This window comes from Mus caroli, unplaced genomic scaffold, assembly GCF_978045245.1.
Source record: "Mus caroli unplaced genomic scaffold, Mus_caroli_1 scaffold_16, whole genome shotgun sequence".
Lineage (NCBI taxonomy): Eukaryota > Metazoa > Chordata > Mammalia > Rodentia > Muridae > Mus > Mus caroli.
This window is the reverse complement of record NW_028227271.1, coordinates 22,576,059-22,595,933: the sequence shown is the minus strand read 5'-3', so window position 1 is coordinate 22,595,933 and position 19,875 is coordinate 22,576,059. Positions and strand designations below refer to the sequence as shown.

At 45.0% G+C, this 19,875-nt stretch overlaps 1 long non-coding RNA gene across 2 annotated transcripts; it reads right to left on the bottom strand.

Annotated features, from left to right (window-relative positions):
- Positions 1-3,480: 3,480 nt before the first annotated feature.
- LOC147000732 (uncharacterized) lies at positions 3,481-8,996 on the bottom strand. Of its 2 annotated transcripts, none has more exons than XR_015045579.1 (4): positions 8,941-8,996; positions 6,893-7,127; positions 6,026-6,118; positions 3,481-4,178 (listed from the first exon to the last, which is right to left on the bottom strand). It is a non-coding gene; the product is annotated as an uncharacterized LOC147000732 (long non-coding RNA). The 2 variants fall into 2 exon arrangements; XR_015045580.1 differs by having other exon boundaries at positions 8,808-8,963.
- Between the last annotated feature and the right edge of the window lie 10,879 nt (positions 8,997-19,875).

Below are 19,875 nucleotides of genomic sequence, written 5' to 3'. Positions count from 1 at the left end.
AGATCTGAGCTGAGGTCCTTAACATCTGCACAGACAGCAAGCGTATTCCACTGTGAGTCTTCTCCCAATGCTGTTTGGATTATTTTCCTTTGAGACAGAATTGCACTGCGGGGCTGAGACTGACCTAGACATCACTTTCTGAAGTGGCTCAAGATGGCCTTAAACTTATGCTGCTGCTGTTTCCTCAGCTTCCCAAGGGAGCCGTGTGTGTGTGTGTGTGTGTGTGTGTGTGTGTGTGTGTGTGTGAGGGCATCTGGCTTATAACTGCTCAATTCTTCACCTTACAGACTTTGTCACTGTATCAGAACCACCCAAATAAGCCAAATAAGCCAATGCAATCCCATTTGACATCTTTAACTACATTTATAAAATCCCCTTGGAGAAATGTGTGTGTGTGTGTGTGTGTGTGTGTGTGTGTGTATACAGTGGTTTATAGGTTAGAGCATTGATATATATATTTTTTCTTTTTGGGTTGGGCTGGTATGTAGTCTAGGCTTGTTAGAAGAAACATTGCTTCTGTAAGGCATTCCAAGGATTACAGACATGTACCATCTGCCTCTCAGGAGTCATTACTCCAACAGATGTCAGTAGTATAGTGATATTAACTGTCTCAATGCTAGATAGAGTTTTTTTTTTTTTTTTTTTTTTTTTTTTTTTTTTTGGTTTTTCGAGACAGGGTTTCTCTGTATAGCCCTGGCTGTCCTGGAACTCACTTTGTAGACCAGGCTGGCCTTGAACTCAGAAATCCACCTGCCTCTGCCTCCCGAGTGCTGGGATTAAAGGCGTGCGCCAGCACGCCAGGCTTAGATAGAGTTTTTCTATGTTAATGTATCAGTGATACAATGGTGAAGACATTGAAGGCTATTTCCTGAAGCCTGCACCTGTGGGAGGTGATTTTGTTTTTATTGTTGCTAATTTCGTTTTGTTTTGTTTTGAGATAGGTTCTCTCCCTATAGCCCTGGTTGGCCTGGAGTTCCGTATGAAGAGCAGGCTGGTCTCTAGCTCTGATATCTCTGCCTGCCTCTGCCTCCTGTGTGCTAGGATTAAAGGTCTATGCAACCATGCCCAACCAATTCAGATTATTTGATTCTTGAGACAGTCTTTTTTTTTTTTTTTTTTTTTGATTGATTGATTTATTTTTTTTCTTTTTTTTTTTTTTTTTTTTTTTTTTGGTTTTTCGAGACAGGGTTTCTCTGTGTAGCCCTGGCTGTCCTGGCACTCACTTTGTAGACCAGGCTGGCCTCGAACTCAGAAATCCGCCTGCCTCTGCCTCCGGAGTGCTGGGATTAAAGGCGTGCGCCACCACGCCCGGCCTTGATTTATTTATTATATGTAAGTACACTGTAGCTGTCTTCAGACACTCTGGAAGAGGGTGTCAGATCTCATTAGGGATGGTTGTGAGCCACCATGTGGTTGCTGGGATTTGAACTCAGGACCTCTGGAAGAGCAGTCAGTGCTCTTAACCGCTGAACCATCTCTCCAGCCCTGAGACACAGTTTTTGTTTTTGTTTTGTTTTTGTTTTTTCGAGACAGGGTTTCTCTGTATAGCTCTGGCTGTCCTGGAACTCACTTTGTAGACCAGGCTGGCCTCGAACTCAGAAATCCACCTGCCTCTGCCTCCCGAGTGCTGGGATTAAAGGCAAGCACCACCACGCCCGGCGACACAGTCTTAATATGTGGCCCAGACTAGCTTTAAATTTGTGGCAATCCATTTGCCTCAGCCTGATGAATTCTGGGATTATAGAATGAACCGCTCAGCTACACTCCCTTTTCTGAAAAGCCCTCACTGTCAAATATAGTGGAGTGAAGCTGGGCACAGTGGTACATGCCTTTATCCCAGTACTAGGGAGGCATCGATGCATAGATCTCCTTGAGTTCAGAACTAGACTTGTCTACTTGTCTACACAGGGACTTTCAGGACAACAGCTACATAGAGATACCCTGTCTCAGATACCTACATACATATATATCTACACCTACATATGTATATATGTGTGAGTATGTGTGAAAAGCTTTCTTTCCTATGATAGGTAGCTAGCCCGCCAATGACCAAAACCTCCCCTATCTTTCTTTCTTTTTTTCTTTTCCTTTTTTTTTTTTTATGTTTTGTTTTGTTTTTTCGAGACAGGGTTTCTCTGTGTAGCCCTGGCTGTCCTGGAACTCACTTTGTAGATCAGGCTGGCCTCGAACGCAGAAATCTACCTGCCTCTGCCTCCCAAGTGCTGGTATTAAAGGCGTGCACCACACACCCAGCTGCCCCCTATCTTTCAATGTGCCTCTTTGCCTAACATATGAACTATGACAGCCTTCTCCTTCACATTGAGTAGCTAGTGATTGTGAGGTCAAGCTCCTACCAATGGGATGAGATAGTTTCCTCTTGCCTTATAATAAAAACTAAGTGAAGCCAGGTGGTTCACATCCTTAATCCCAGCACTGGGGAAAGTAGAGGCAGGTGGATCTCTGTGAGTTCCAGGCCAGTCAAGTATACAGAGTTCCAGGACAGCCAGGGTCATACGAAGATACCTTGTCTCAAAACAAACTAACTAAAACTGTTGCACAGCCAGTGTGCCTGACAGGCAGGAATGTGTAGCCACATCCCCCACCCCACTCCCAAAGAAATTGCCTTGCCAGGTTACTTTCTTGTGTTTCCTTGTGCAACATTGAGAATCTTCTTTTCCAATAGTGGCAAAGCCCTAGATAGACCGAGTACTCAATGGTTAAGGGTCATGAGTTGAAGGGGAGCCTAGGCTACATAGGGACATCCTTCTAAACAGACAAACAAACAAACAAACAAACCAATAGACCAGGCATGGTGGTACACAGCCTCTGCCTCCCCAGGAGCTGAAATTCCTGTAATTCCTGACTAGTGCCAGGAATCCCGGGTCCTCAGAATGTATGTTTCCTGGGACTGCTTGGAGATATATATATATATATATATATATATATATATATATATATATATATATATATATATATATATATAGGCTTGGATCAAAGGTTAGGTGACAGTACTGGGAACTGGTCACTTTTCCCAGTCCTTTGCTTCATCTGGCTCCGTTCCTGGATTCCTATACTATTAGTTCTCACTGGAGTCAGCAAATTAAATTCTAAATTTAATGGAAATTTACCTGCTTTAGGTAGCCAGAGTCACATCATGAACTGTCTTGGGTTATTGTGTTTAGGAGGGCTGTGGCGGCACAAGTCTATATCCCTAACACGCAGGAGGCTCAGACAGAGGGGTCAAGAGTTTGAAATCAAGGTAGACATGGTGCTCATGTCTGTATTTGCAGCAGCTGGGAACCTGAGGCAGGTTTGCCATGCCATGTGTTTCAGAATCGGATCATGCATGTGTGTCGGGCAGGGAACCACTTTGTAGAGTCAGTTCTCTCATTTTTACCTTGAAGTGGTTTTGGGGATTGCACAGGATCTTAGTTAGATTTTTCTTGCTTGTTAAAAACCATGACCAAGAACACGCTGGGGAGGAAAGAGTTTATTTCAGCGCACAGCTTATAGTCCGTCTTGAGGGAAGTCAGGGCAGGAAGTCAGAGCAGGACCTGGAGGTAGGAGTTGAAATGTAGCCCATGGAGGAGCCTTACTGGCTTGATCCTCCCGGTTTGCTCTGTATGTTTTCTTCCTTCCTTCCTTTCATTTTATTTTATTTTAGTTTTTTTTTTCAGCCAGGGTTCTTCTGTGTAGCTTTGACTGTCCAGTAACTCTTTCTGTAAACCAGGCTGGCCTCGAACACAGAAATCCACCTGCCTCTGCCTCTGGAGGGCTGGGATTACAAATCTGAGTCTCTATGTTAGACCAGTGTGCTTTCTTACACAACCGAGGCTCCTCCTACCATGGGCTGGACCCTCCCACATCAATAATTAATCAAGAAAAAAAAAAATGCTCCGGCAGGCAGGCTTGCCTAAGGCAGTCCTTAGGGAGACATTTTCTCAGTTAACCTTTCTTCTCCCAGATCACTCTAGCTGGGGTCAAGAAGCACACATGACTAGTGCTTCACCCCCTGAGAGATCTTGCCGGCCTCACCCTGCTTCTCTACAGCACTGGCTCACTGGGATCACTGGAATCCTGGCCACTAGTCTCACGAGGTCAGCTACAGGGTCTGGTTTGTCTCTGTGCTCCTGGGCTTTGCCTGGGTTCCTTTATGGCTGTGGGGAGATGCCTGACACCTGAAAAAGAACAAAGATTGATTTTGCCTCATGGTTTCATTCCATTGTGGTGGGGAGAGTGCTGTAAAGCTGAACAGGTCACATAATTGGTACTGGGAGGTGGGGACAGGAGGGGAGGAAAGGAGAAAAAGAATAAAATGAGGGAGGGCAGGGGAGGAGGGAAGGGAGAATGAGGGAGGGGGGAAAGCAGAGGGAGGAGGAGGTAAAAGAAGAGAGGAGAGGAGGGGTGGAGGGGAGGGAGGGAAGGAGGATGATTGCTTCATCTGGTAAGGTCAGGGGTAGGTGCTGCTCATATTCTGGGTGAGTCCTCCCCTCCTTAGGTTTATCCTCTTTGGACCTTTGGTCCCAGACACATCCAAAGGTATGTTTTATTAATCATCTCTTAGTCATGATTCAATCCATTCAAGCTGAGAGTGAAGCTCGCAAGCAGGCTAGCAAGTTAGCTAGCAAGGTAGATAGACCCTGGCACACAATATTTGGCCATACCTGGCAGATTAGCATGCAAACATTGATTTTCTTTCCTTTCCCTCCCTCCTTTCTCCCTTCCCTCTTCCCTCCTCACTTTCTCCCTCCTTCCCTTCCTTTTTTATAGGTCTCACTACGTGGTCCTGGCTGTCTTGGAAACCCCCACATAGACCGAGCTGGCCTCCAATTCACAGAGATCCAGAGATCCCCTGCCCTCTGCCTCTGGAGCCCTGGGGTTAAAGAAATTCAAAGACATCCTCAAGCACTGGAGTTTCTCACCATCTGGTTTTCCAACAAAGCGTATAGATTGTTGCTGGATTTGTAGCTCCTACACACAGTAGTTCATTCCAAAAGCCACCTGCTTAAAAAACTATCTTAGGGCTAGGCCATTCTGGCACATGCCTTTAATCCAAGCACTCAGGAGGCAGAAACAAAACAGGTGGATCTCTGTGAGTTCTAGGCTATCTTGGTCTACTGAGCAAGTTCCAGGATAGCCAGGGCTGTTACACACACACCACACACACACACACACACACACACACACACACACACACACACACAAAACCCTGTGTAGAAAAAACAACCCAACTCAACCAAAGTAAAATAAAACAAACAGAAACCAAAATCCAAAAGCCTTTCTTAATTTCACTTTCCTCTTAGTTTCTCAGACTTCTGTTTCCTTCTTTGATTTCAGGCACAGTTGATATGCTAATGATGTTCCAATCACAGGTCTCAACTCAGAATAGTCTCCCCAGCTCCCCTCTCTCTCCCTCCCATGCACCCAGCAGTCCTTTATGGCACTCAATCACTTGGACTTCTGGCAAAGACTTTACATATTCAAATGCTCATCTGCCCTTTCAAACTTTTCTCCTTTCTCTTGATTAATAACATTTGGATAGGGGGATGGCTCAGCAGGAAAAGGGCTTGCAGCCCTGAAAGCTTGAAGACCAGTGTTCAGATCCCCAGAGCCCATGAAAACACCAAGGCACCGCTGCTTGTCATCCTAGTTCTTGGAAAGTAGAGATGACATCCGCAGAGCCAGCTGCCTGGGTAGGCTAGATACATCCTCACACTCAGGACTCAACGGAAAGAGCTTCCTTCAAGGAAGAAGGTGGAGAATATTCAATGAAGACACCTGATGTCAGTTTTGGGCCACTGCACGATCCAGAACACATATGTGGTCACACACTTATGGATACGTACACCCCCTCCCCCCAAACACATGAAAACTAAGATAATCAACTGTTAAGTTATTCAGACTTGACAGCTGTATAGCACCTAGGGCATCTTAGGCAATTATAAGCCTGAACTTGGCAGTTAGACAAATGGCTTTAAATACTATTTCTAAGTAAATAAATATTCTGGCTGGTAGTGGCACATACCTTTGATCCCAGCATTCAGGAGGAAGATTTAGAGGCCAGCCTGGTCTACAGAATGAGTTCCAGGATAGCCAGGACTACCCAGAGAAATCTGGTCTAGAAAAAACAACAACAAAAAAGAGAATATTATCTGCCACACAGCACAAGGAAGTTTCTTACCCTCCTTAGCTTCCTTATGTTTTAATATCACACTTGTTTGTTTGTTTCTTTCTTTCTTTGTTTCTGGCAGGGTCTTACTATGGAGCCTTAGCGGGCCTGGAACTCATTCTGTGGCAGACTGGCCCTGAGCTTATAGAGATCAACCTGTCTCTACCTTCCCAGTGCTGTTATTAAAAGTATATGCCACCATGCCTGGCTTGTTTGCCTGCTGTCATTTTATGACAGGGTTTCTCTGTGAAGTCCTGGCTTTCCTGAAACTGTTTGTGTACACAGGCTGGCCTCAAACTCACAGAACTCCTCTTATCTGTGCCTTCCAAGTGCTCGGATTATGCCCAACTATGCCTTTCTTTTTAAAAATTTTGTACTTTTACTCGTTTTGTTTTGTTTTAAGTCTATGTGTTTGTTGCACCGTGGTTGATGAGGTGGCAGAAAAGTTAGCTACAAATTCAAGAGAAATTCTTGTGTTACTACGGAGTTATTCCAGGTGGAAGCATGTGGGTGTGGGCCTGAACATAACCCTCTGAAGTTGGTTTTGGTGTCAGAGCTTGGTCTGCTGGAGTCTCTCAGGCTTGGGCCTCAATGTGTGAGCAGCGTAAAAAGCTGTACCATGATACCATCCCTGAGAAGACAGCAGCCCAGTGATCTTCTTCTGGTGGCCTCACCGCCTACTCTATGGCCTTCTGGCATCCATAAACATTTGAAAAATCTTACAAGCTCCCAGATGATGCCTGGTTCAGGAGTCCTGACAGGGTGCTGGTACTTCCGTGGTCTCCTCCTCGAGAGCCCCGAGTCCCAGCTCCTTCTTGAAAGTTGAGGTGCTGCCTAGCGTACATGGCAGAGATCAGCTGACAGAGTCTATATTTCTGGAAATGACACCAAGCTGTAAAGACCTGGGTACAGCATCTCCTGTCATTGACCAGGGCAGCTTCCAGACAGCACTTCATTGCTACAGGAACAAGAAGGAAAACGAGCTTGGGAAAACTCCAGAGTTTGGAGTGGTTAGGAGAATCCTGCAATCATGGAACACATCTTCTTTGTAGCATCCTTTCCATGTACTAACACTGACCTGGGGCATAGGCGGCCTGTAGTCACCTTTGAGTGCACGGGGTTTGTTGGTTTGTTTGTTTGTTTGTTTATTGGTTTTTCGAGACAGGGTTTCTCTGTATAGCCCTGACTGTCCTGGAACTCACTTTGTAGACCAGGCAGGCCTCGAACTCAGAAATCTGCCTGCCTCTGCCTCCCAAGTGCTGGGATCAAAGGCGTGCACCACCACGCCCGGCCAGGGTCTATTTATTTACTTAGGAACTCACTATGTAGCCCAGGGCTAGCCTGGAACTCACTATGTGGAACAGGCTGGCATCATACAGAGATCCACCTGCCTCTGCCTCCCAAGTACTGAGGTTAGAAAGTGTGATCATGTCTGGAAGGTTTGGTTTGTCTTGTTTTTTTTTGAGACAGGGTTTCTGTGTGTAGCCCTGGCTGTCCCAGAACTAGCTGAGTAGACCATGATGGGCAAACCCTCAGAGATCTGCCTGTCTCTGCCTCCCGAGTGCTGGGATTAACAGTATGTACTTTTCCACTGCCCAGCTCCTATGTTTCATTTTTTAAAGATTTGTTATATTTGAGACTAGAATAATGACTCAGAGGCTGTCTTAGTTGCTGTTCTGTTGCTGTGAAGAGGCACCATGACCAAAGCAACTCTTATAAAGGAAAACACTTAATTGCGACTGACTTACAATCATTCCCATTTAGTCCCTTCTCATGGCAGGTAGCATAGTGACCCGCAGGCAGACAGTGCTGGAGAAGGAGCTGGAGAGTTCTACAACTGGACCCACAGGTAGCAGGAAGAGAGAGACCGGGGACTAACTTAAACTTTTTTTTTTTTGGTTTTTTTTTTTTTTTTTTTGATTTTTCGAGACAGGGTTTCTCTGTATAGCTCTGGCTGTCCTTGAACTCACTTTGTAGACCAGGCTGGCCTCGAACTCAGAAATCCGCCTGCCTCTGCCTCCCAAGTGCTGGGATCAAAGGCGTGCGCCACCACCGCCCGGCTTTGTTTTGTTTTTTTACACTTATTTATTTAGTGGGGAGAAGGCAGTCATGCCAGAATGGGTATGTCAGAGGACTGTGAAGAGCCAATTCCCTCTCTCCATCATGTGGATTCCAGATTCCAGTTACTGACAGTTACAGCAAATCATCAGACTTGGTGTGAACAGCCTCTGTTCTTTATAATAAAGCTGCTGCTTCTCCTCCTCTTCCTCTTCCCTCCCCCCTCCTCCTCCCCTCCCTCCCTCCTAAAGCTGCTGCTGCTTCTCCTCCCCCTCCTTCCCCTTCTTCTTTCTTCCTTCTTGTTTTGATTTTGTTTGTTTTGAGGATAGAGACAGGGTTTCTCTGTGTAGTCTTGGCTGTCATGAAACTGTCCTGTAAACCAGGCTGTCCTCAAACTCCAGAGATCCACCTGCCTCTGTGTCCCGAGTGCTGGGATGGAGAGTGTGTCCCACCACCGCGGCCGGGCATAAGAAGCTTCTTAACTGATGTGTGTTCCCCCCCCCTCCCCCACCCCCCCACCCCCCCACCCCCCCGCTGAGACAGAGCCTCACTCTGTAGCACAAGCTACCCTGGAACTCACTGTAGAGCACAGACTCCTTTCAAAATTACCACAGTCCTCCTGCCTCTGTCTCCCACTGACTGGAATCACAGGCATACATGCGGCACCATACCCAGCTTGTCTTGTCCTTTCGTTTTTTTCCTCTGCATTATACCTGATTTCTCACACGGCTTCTAAACAGGCTCATGTCTATTTCTGGTTGCACAGAATTTCTTTCAGTTCCTCAAATGGACTTTGGTCTGTTCCCTCCAAAATGTTGTTTCCTCTAATGGAGCTTCAATTCCTTTAAAACCACTCCCACTGGCTCTCTCTCTCTCTCTCTCTCTCTCTCTCTCTCTCTCTCTCTCTCTCTCTCTCTCGGCTCCCAAATAAATCTTACGCCTCCTGCCCACCTACCAAGACCACTGGATGTCCCTGCTGCCTGTGTCTTTGTGTGTCCGGTCATCATGCTTATCACACGTAGCTGCTTTGCTGGATTCAGTGTGTGTCTCCATATAGACATATTTTCTGTTTCGTTCAGCACTGTACCTTCAGACCTTAGCACTGGCCCAGCCTATAATAAGAATTCAGCCAGGCAGTGCTGGCGCAACTTCAAACCCAGCAACTGGGAGGCAGAAGCAGGCTGATCTCTGAGTTTGAGGCCAGTCTGGTCTACGGAGCAAGTTCCAGGACAGCCAGGGCTACACAGAGAAACCCTGTTTCCAACCCTGCCTCCAACATAAAAAATAAAAATAAAGAATTCAATACATTTATTTTAGATTCATTTGTTTTAATTTTCTGTGATATGAATGCTTTGCCTGTGTCTATGGCTGGGCATCTTATGTGTACCTAGTGCCTAAGGAAGTTAGAAAAAGGTATTGAAACACCCTGGCATGGGCCATAGGCATGGCTGTGAGCAGTGTGGGTGCTGGCAACTGAACCTGGGGCCTCTGCAAGAGCAGCTAGTGTACTTAATGATGAGCCATCTCTCCAACCCCAGTGTTCTTTTCTGTCTGCCCAGTTTCTCTTTTTGTGGTACAGGGGATTGAACCTAAGATCTTACATATACTGCCCAAGGACTCTCCCACTGAGTTATACTACCAGTACAGTTCTCCCTACCCATATCATATATCTTGGGATATATTCCTTTTCTTATACGATTAATTTGTATGTAATAATGATGGCTGTTAGGTGGCAACAGGTGGACCTTGGTGCTACCAAGCCAACCAGTCTGATCAACCAGTGTGTTTCAGGCCAGTGTGAGGAACCCTTTCTCATAAATAAATAAAAAAGAAAAAAAAAAAAAAAAAGAAGGCAGAGGAAGACACCTGATGTAGAATGAGCAAGTGTAAGCAAGCATACTTGCACACACACACACACACACACACACACACAAACACATTCAACAAGTTTCCATAGTGTAGTGGTTATCACGTTCGCCTCACACAAACACATTCATCATTCACGACTGCCCTTCAAGCCAAGCAGCTACCATCTTGGAGACTCTACCCCCTTGCAAAAGATCCGGCTTGGCCTGTTAACTGTTTACACCCCCAATGGAGAGGGAGAAGGCTATGAGATCCTCACCCGAATATCCAGCTCCTCCCTACCATGGCTTATTTGAACCTGTGCCTTAACTGAACTTGGCATCAGGGTAGGCTAGAGAATGTAGTCCGGAGAAGACTAAAGAAAATTTTATCTGTTGGGTTAAGAAAAAGTCCTTGCGGGGGCTGGCGAGATGGCTCAGCGGGTAAGGGCACTGACTGCTCTTCCGAAGGTCCTGGGTTCAAATCCTAGCAACCACATGGTGGTTCACAACCACCCAATAATGAGATCTGACCCCTTCTCTGGTACATCTGACTATAGCTACAGTGTACTTATGTATAATAATAAATAAATCTTTAAAAAAAAAAAGAAATGTTTAAAAAAAAGGGGGGGGGGGCCTGGAGAGATGGCTTAGTGGTTAAGAGCACTGACTGCTCTTCCAAATGTACTGAGTTCAAATTTCAGCAACCACATGATGGCTCACAACCATCTATAACTAGATCTGACTCTCTCTTCTCGAGTGTCTGAAGACAGCTACAGTGTACTTACACATAATGAATAAATAAATCTTTTAAAAAAAGAAAAAGAAAAAGTCCTTGCTCTTGCTCTTCTTCCTTGTCTTGCTCCCGTTCTGTCCCCTCGCCCCTTCCCCATTCTCCCCCCACCCCATGTGCTCATGGCCAGCCTCTTTTCCTCTACTTCTCTCTCTGCCTTTCTCTGCCTCTACTACCCTCTTAACTCCCCTCCTCATATCCTGAATAAACTCTATTCTTTAATAAAAGAGGGAGAGAGGAGAGAGGAGAGAGGAGAGAGGAGAGAGGAGAGAGAGAGAGAGAGAGAGAGAGAGAGAGAGAGAGAGAGAGAGAGAGGAAGGAAGGAAGACAAAGTCCTCATCTCTTCTAGGTAATGGCTTCTCAGGTACAGCCTGTTGGGGGAGAGGCACCTACACTCCTCTAAGCAAACTCTCTGTAAGGAAGCCCAATAAACACATTGGCTTCCCAGAATGAACTTTGGCTGAATTGTGCCTTTGGCTTATCATTGGGACCTTAGGAGAAGGGGTAGTTGTCTCTTCGTTGCTTATATCTTCCTGTGAGAAGGAATGTTAGTAACACACACACACACCAAAAACAAACGAAAAACAATAATAAACTAATCTCTTGGTTTTGCTTCTATAAGTTTTTTGTTTTGAGTTTTGGTTTTTCAAGACAGGGTAGCCCTGGCTGTCCTGGAACTCACTCTGTAGACCAGACTGTCCTTAAACTTAGAGATCTGCCTGCCTCTGCCTCCCGAGTGCTGGGTTTAAAGCTGTACACCACTACTGCCACCACTGCCAGGCAGATTTTTTTTAAAAATATGTTTGGATGTTTTGTTTGTATGTACATACACACACCATATGCATGTGGAATGTTCATGGAGACCAGGAGACAGCATCAAATCCCCTGAAACTACGGTTGTCAGCAATTACGAGCCACCATATAGTTGTTTGGAATGGAACCTGAGTCCTCTAGAAAAGCATCTAGTGCTTTTAAATGCAAGTCTGATGACCTGAGTTCAGGCCCCAGAAAGAGAGAACCAAGTCCTGTTGGTTTTGTCTGTGTAGTCTTGGTGTAAATGAGGCACCATGCCTAGTGTGGTGAACCAACCCTTAAATGTTGTTTTCTGACCTCCACATGCATGTTGAAGTGTGTTGTCCCCATTCAAACATGACAATGATAACAATTTTTTAAAAAATATTTATTTATTTATTTATTTAATGTACACTGTACACTATAGCTGTACAGATTGTTGTGAGCCATCATGTGGTTGCTGGGAATTGAACTTAGGACCTCTGCTCGCTCCAGCCCACAGATTAATTTTTATATGTAAGTACACTGAAGCTGTCTTTAGACACACCAGAAGAGGGCGTCAGATCCCATTACAGATGGTTGTGAGCTACCATGTGGTTGCTGAGAATTGAACTCAGGACCTCTGGCCATCTCTCCAGCCCTACAAATGATTTTTAAAGGAATGATTAAAAACCTTCTCCTGCCAGGTGGTGGTGGCACATGCCTTTAATCTCCACATTTGGGAGGCAGAGGCAGGCGGATTTATGAGTTCAAGGCCAGCTTGGTCTACAAAGTGAGTTCCAGGAAAGACAGGGCTACACAGAGAAACCCTGTCTCAAAAAAACAAAAACAAACAAACAAAAAAACTCTTCTCCTTGCTGCTCCCTTTTAAAGAACACTAAGCTTAGCCATGTATGGTTCATGGCTTTAGTCATAGCATTAAAGAACTAAAGAGACAGTCAGATGTACGTTCAAAACCAACCTGGTCTACATAACAAGTTCTAGGCCTGCCAGGGTTACATGGTAAGAACTTCATGAAACAAACAAACAAAAAAAGGAATATTAATCTATGCTTAACCAGTCCTTGGTCATTGGGCACTTAAATTGTTATGCAGTCCTTACGGGCCTGGCTGGTTCAGAACTTACTATATAAATCATTTGGCCTTATATTCAGAGATCTGCCTGTCTCTGCGTCCCAGATACTTGGCTTAAAGGCATGTATCAAGCTGCGTAGTGGTGGCACATGCCTTTAATCCCAGCACTAGGGAGGCAAGGCAGGCAGATTTCTGAGTTTGAGGCCAGCCACAAAGAATTGACTTCTTCTAACCACCCACCTTTCATTTTTGTTGTTGGTTTTTAGTTTAGTTTAGTTTAGTTTAGTTTTGTTTTGTTTTGTTTTTTTCAGACAGGGTTTCTCTGTATAGCCCTGAAATGTCCTGGAATTCACCTTGTAGACCAGGCTGGCCTTGAAGTCAGAAATCCACCTGCCTCTGCCTCCCGAGTGCTGGGATTAAAGGTGTGTGCCACCATGCCCGGGCGCCCACCCACCTTTCATTACCTCCCAATATGTAGTATCTAATTATGAGTTCTCTAAGTCTGGTATTATTTTTTTTTAATTTTTTTTGATTTATTTATTTTATATTATATGTAAGTACACTCCAGAAGAGGGCACCAGATCTCGTTACGGATGGTTGTGAGCCACCATGTGGTTGCTGGGATTTGAACTCTGGACCTTCGGAAGAGCAGTCGGGTGCTCTTACCCTCTGAGCCATCTCACCAGCCCTAAGTCTGGTATTATAAAGGATATGTAATAAATATGTTTCTTATCCAAACTGTAGCACCATAGGAGGACAGGTTTAAGGATGGTCAAGAGGACCTTGTTCTTGGTGTATTGATACTTTTTTGTTGTTGTTGTTGTTCTGTTTTGTTTGTTTGTTTTTTATTTTTTGAGACAGGGTTTCTCATTTTTCATTGGGAGGTAATGAAAGGTGGGTGGTTAGAGGAAGAGAACGTTTTGTTTTGTTTTGTTTTGGAGACAGGGTTTCTCTGTGTAGCTCTGGCTGTCCTGGAACTCATTCTGTAGACCAGGCTGGCCTCAAACTCAGAAATCTGCCTGCCCTTGCCTCCCAAGTGCTGGGATTAAAGGTGTGTGTCACCACCACCCGGCTGAGAACATTTTTGAAGGGACCAATTTATTAAATTTCTTCCTTTTGTCTCCTGGCTGGGTAGTGGTGGTATATGTCTTTAATCATAACTCTCAGGAGGCAGAGGCAGGTGGATCTCTGAGTTGGGGGCCAACTGGGTCTACAGAATGAGCTCCAGGATAGCCAGGGCTACACAGAGAAACCTTGTTTCAAACAAATAAACAAACAAGCAAACAAACAACAAACAAGAACCCCAATCATTCAAAAAAGAACCAATGCTGGCTATGGGACTGAGGCTGTGACCAGCAACAGAGAGCTTGCTTCGGAGTTCAAGGCCCCAGGTTGTTTGGGAAGCACTAACACCTACAATCCCGGGGGGAGAGAGAGTCAGGAAGGAGGCTAGGAGGTTCCAGGTCATCCTTGGCATATATCAAGTTAGAGGCTAAAATTAAGAAATTTAACAACACCAAGCTGGGCAGGATGTCACACATCTTTATTTCCAGCCCTTGGAAGAAAGAGGCAGGTCCTCTGTGTGAGTTTGTGGCCAGCCTGGTTTATATGGTGAGTTCTAGGACAGCCAGGGCTACATTATTGCAGTTAAGGCTGCAAGAGATTTTCTGTTAAACAAACAAACAAACACACACACACATAAATAAAAACACAGGACAAACTAGTAACTACAACAAAAACTAAAAACACAACAAAAGCAGCAGTCCTTGTTCTCTGGAGTGGTTCAAATTAAGGAATTTGACAGCACCAGGTTGGATGTGATGCCATGCCTCTTTGACCCCAATACTCTCAAGAAAGAGGCAAATGGATCTCTCTGAGTTTGAGGGCAGCCTATATAGTCTCTAAGTGAGGTCCAGGATAGCCAGAGCTACACATAAAAGAGACCCTATCTCAAGAAAAAAGAAAAAGAAAAGAAAGGAAGAAAGAAAGAAAAAAGAAAAGACAAAGAAGAAAGAGAGGAAAAAGAAAGAGAAATTTGATAATAGCAACTCATGGGTTATTTTCTATGGTTTGAATTCATAAATACTGGGCGGGGCAGTGGTGGCACAGGCCTTTAATCCCAGCACTTGGGAGGCAGAGGCAGGCAGATTTCTGAGTCAAGGCCAGCCTGGTCTACAGGGTGAGTTCCAGGACAGCCAGGGCTACACAGAGAAACCTTGTCTTGCAAAAAACAAAACAAAACTGCACTGGGGTGTATGACTAACAACGATCGCTTAGCTTATCCCAGGGTGGATAGATCAGAGGATAGCCTCGGGTAACTGTTCTCCTTTCTACTTGCTTAAGGCACAATCTATTCCAGGTTTTTAACCGTGTAACCCTTGCTCCCAGTTTTTTGTTAGTTGTTGTCATAGAGATTTATTTATTTATTTATTTATTTATTTATTTATTTATTTAATGTGCATATATATATATATATGTGTGTGTGTGTGTGTGTGTGTATGTGTATGTGTGTGTGTGTGTGTGTGTGTGTTCTATCTGCATGTATGTCTGCACACCAGAAGAAGGAATCAGATCCCAGGGGAATATATAACTATCTATAACTACAGTTATGGATGGTGGTCAGCTGGTGCATGGGTGTTGGGAATTGAACTCAGGGCTTCTAAAAGAGCAGCCAGTGCTCTTAACCGCTGACCCATCTCTTAAGTCCATTTGTTGGTTTTTTAAAAGATTTATTTTATTTCTATTTATGTGTGGCTGTCTACCTTATCTGTCTGTGTGAGTATATTCTGTGTGTGTGCTGGGATGGGGTGGTACTTGCAGAGGCCAGGAGAGGGCTGTAATTTTGTCCCAGGCCTAATATGGCTCCTGGGAAAGTCAAGTCTTAATCACTGAGCCAACACTCCAGCTGCCTGTATGGTTTTGTTGATACAGGATCTTACGAATTCCAAGGTGGACTAGATTTAGCATGGAGGTCATGTGCCACCAGGACACAGTTACTGTCCTGCTGGGTAAGTATACTATAGACAGAGCTACATTCAGAGCTCTAAGACAGGATAGGATCCTGCTTTGTATCTCAAGCTAACCTGGACCCCTACATGGCCTGGGCTAGCCTCAAACTTGCATTAAACCTCCAACCTCAGCCTCACAAGTGTTGGAATTACCGATGTGTACGCTATGCCCGGTCTGTCAGATCTTCCTAGAAAGCCGGGACAGAGCACAGCTGAACAGAGGATCAATAGTTGGTGGCACACTCAGGATGCAGAGGCAGGCAGAGGCCACCCATGCTCTACACTGTGAGTTTCAAGCCCACCAAAAATACATCATTAGACCCTGTCTTAAAAGTAGACTGGGTGAGAGGTACCGGACAGAGAGATGGGTCAGCAGTTAAGAATCAGTGTGTTCTTGCTGAGGGCTGGAGTTCCCTTCCCAGCCACCATATTCAGTGGTTCATAAAGGCCATAACTGCAGCTCCAGGAGATCTGATACCTCTGGTCTTTGTGTGTACCTATATTCATGAGCACACACACAAACAGGAACACACACACACACTCACATACACACTTAAAAATAAATCTTGAGCCGGGCGTGGTGGCACACACTTTTAATCCCAGCACTTGGGAGGCAGAGGCAGGTGGATTTCTGAGTTCAAGGCCAGCCTGGTCTACAGAGTGAGTTCCAGGACAGCCAAGGCTACACAGAGAAACCCTGTCTCGAAAAACCAAAAAATAAAATAAAATAAATCTTGGATGTCACCTGGGGATAGTAGTGCACCCCTTTAATCCTAGCCCTAAGGAGGCAGAGGCAGGTGGATCTTTTGAGTTCCAGGCTAGCCCGGTCTATAGCGTGAACTCCAGGATAGCTAGGGACACACAGAGAAACCCAGTGTTGAAAACCAAATGAACCAACCAAACAAAAAGGATGGGAATGTTGATCCATTCTTGATTTGACTGTTTTCTGTTTTAAAAATGCTACATTATATTCATTCATTTATTTTTGTGTGTGCCTGGTGGGTGTGCATTTGTGTAAGTCAGAAGACAACTTGTAGGAGTCTCCCACCATCTGGGCCACAGGAAGTAAGATGGTAAGACTTGAGCCAACCATTTCTCCTCTCTCTCTCCTCCCCCTGCCCGCTCTCTCTATCTCTATTTCTATCTCTATCTCTATCTCTATCTCTATCTCTATCTCTATCTCTATCTCTATCTCTGTACAGGTATAGATTTAGAAATAGACATAGAGATATCCTGTGTATCCCAGGCTTGACTAGAACTAATATTCCTCCTGCCTTGGTCTCCGGATTTTTGCTGAGTTAAGAAGGTGTTTTAAAAGCTGGGCGTGGTGGCACCACCTTTAATCCCAGAACTCGGGAGGCAGAGGCTTTAATCCCAGCACTTGGGAGGCAGAGGCAGGCAGATTTCTGAGTTCAAGGCTTCAAGGCCAGCCTGGTCTACAGAGTTCCAGGACAGCCAGGGCTACACAAAGAAACCTTGTCTTGAAAAAAAACAAAACAAAACAGAACAAAACAAAACAAAAAAGAAAGTGGTTTAAAGGATTAGCTTGCAGTAAGCCTTATGGTTAGGACAATAAGTAGAGGTTCCTTTTGTGTCCCCTGGACTTGTACCTGATGTCACATGGTCTGGGGTGTTTGTCACATTGAAAGAGTGGATCCATGCAGCCTTGCTGTCCTGCTTGCTTCTAGTGAGCCTCAGGCCATACATTTACCTCCCTGGTAAGCCCCATCACCAATGCCCAGGGTTCAAACTCAGCCCCTTTGCCCACGTGGATCCAAAGAGGTACCTCATTATATCATACGAGGGTTTCCCAGGTTTAAATCAAATTTAATTTTAAAAACTATTATTTATTTTGTTTTTTGTCTTTTTTTTTTTTTTTCCAAGACAGGGTTTCTCTGTGTAGCCTTGGCTGTCTTGGAACTCCCTGTGTAGACCAGCCTGGCCTTGAACTCACAGAGATCCACCTTACCTCTGCCTCCCAAGAGCTAGGATTAAAGGCCTGTGCCACCACTACCTGGCAAAATGATCTATTTTTATTTTAAATTCCATGCATGTGTGTCTGTATGAGTATGTGCACTTGACTGCAGGTACCTGGGGGAGTTCAGAGGCATAGAATTCCCCCCGGAATTGGAATTACAGGTAGTCCTATAACAGAATTTCCAGGGCAGGCTCTTCAGTACATTGTCTTATTCTTTTCTCCAAAGTACTGTGTTTGGTGTATTGTGCTCAGACTTCTAGCTGGCTCTAGCAGATGTCTCAGTGTGTGGATTTCGTAATTTTACTCCTGGGTTGTCTGTGCCATGGCTGAATTCTACATGGATATCCAGCAATCATACCGCCATATCCAACGGTGAGCTCCTCTGAGGCGCTCCTCTTGAGAGAAACACATCTGGTCCGCACTGTACCCAATAAAGCCATTATTCTATCAACTGTCACATTTTACCGTCCCTCATTTGTGAGTTTGTCTCTCTCTAAATAGTTAGCAGAGGAAGATGGGAAACATATATGACTTTTCTTAACTTTGAATCCGGAGCCCAAGTTCCAAGTTAGACGGAAAACTAGATGTTTGTTTGGTTTTTCTAGATGAGGTTTCTCTGTGTAGCTCTGGCTCTCTCAGAACCCAGTAGACAGGGCTGACCTAGAACTCAGATATCTACCTCTGCCTGTGAATTGATGGGATTAAAAGAAATGGACCAGCACTGCCCAGCTAGAACTAAGTTTTTTGTTTGTTTGTTTGAATTTTTTTTATCTCCAGGATCATGTGCCCCCTGGTCCTCCAGTGGCTAAACACGAGATGCCTTCGGTTATAGCTCCTGCTGAGGACATTCTAGTTACCTTAGATTCTGGGAAAGACGCTTTTGCTAACGCGCTCTCTGCCCACCCTCCCTCTCTGGAGGCTGGGAATAAGATTGAGAGCCAATAGTTTGTCACATAGCAACAATAGTAAAGAATGAGCTATTCTGATTGGAGCAGAGGCGCACCTGCCACAGCAAGCTGAGCAGAGCTATTTTGAGATCTTTTAGTTAGCATCCCCTTCGGATAGGTCCACACATTGCAGTCATAGTTAACGCGCATGGCCTGAGCTAAGGGGCTACAAGGCAGCAGAAAGACACCTCATTTGCATATGTTTCGTTTACCATCGGTTGAAGAAGCTCTCTTTTGATTACCAAGTAACAATTTGTTGAGTCATGGTTTTGCTTGTTTCGAGAGGATCAGGATGTATTTGCAATACATCTAGTATGTATGTGTTGTGTGGTGAATGTGTGTGTGTGTATTCATTCATGTCTGTGGTGCATGAGCCCGGGGTGACTAGTTTTATGTCAGTTTGGATGCAAGCTAGTATCATTTAAAGAGGGAACCTTGGCTGAGAAAAGCACCCCCCTCCCCAGTTGGTCTGTGGGCAGCAAGCCTGTAACCTATTTTCTTGATTGATGGTTGATGTGGGAGGGTCCAGCTCCCTGTGGGCGGTGCCACTGCAGGGTGATAGAAGAAAGGAGGCTGAGGAATGAAGAAGAGAACTGCAGCACTCCTCCATGGTCTCTGTATCAGCTCCTACCTCCTGCCCTGACCTCTCTGGATGATGAACTGCAAGCTGTAACACAAGATAAACCCTCTCCTCCCCAAGCTGGTTTTGATCATGGTTTATTACAGTCGTAGAAACCCTGACGGAGACAGTGCCCCTGTATGGGGCGTGTGTGTAGGCCAAGGGTTGATGTTGGCTGTTTTTCTCTTTCACTTTCCGTCCTATTTTTTTCAAGACAGGCTCTCACTGGATGTAGGGTCCACCTATTGGCTAGACTGGTTGGCCAGCAACCCTCCTTCCTCTCCCTCCAGGCTCTGGGGTTACAGATAGGAGGTGTTTGTGCCACCTGGGTTTCCTTGTGGATACGAAGGGTCCAAACCCCGCTTCCCATGCCTGTGCAGTAGGCATTGCATCCACTGAGCCATCTTACTCCATCCACTGGTTTGTTTTTATTTTTTTTAAGATGTATTTATTATTTTTAAAGATTTATTCATTTATTTTATGTATATGAGTATACTGTAGCTGTACAGATGGTTGTGAGCCTTCATGTGGTTAGTGGGAATTGAACTCAGGACCTCTGCTAGCTCCAGCCCAAAGATTTATTTATTATTATTA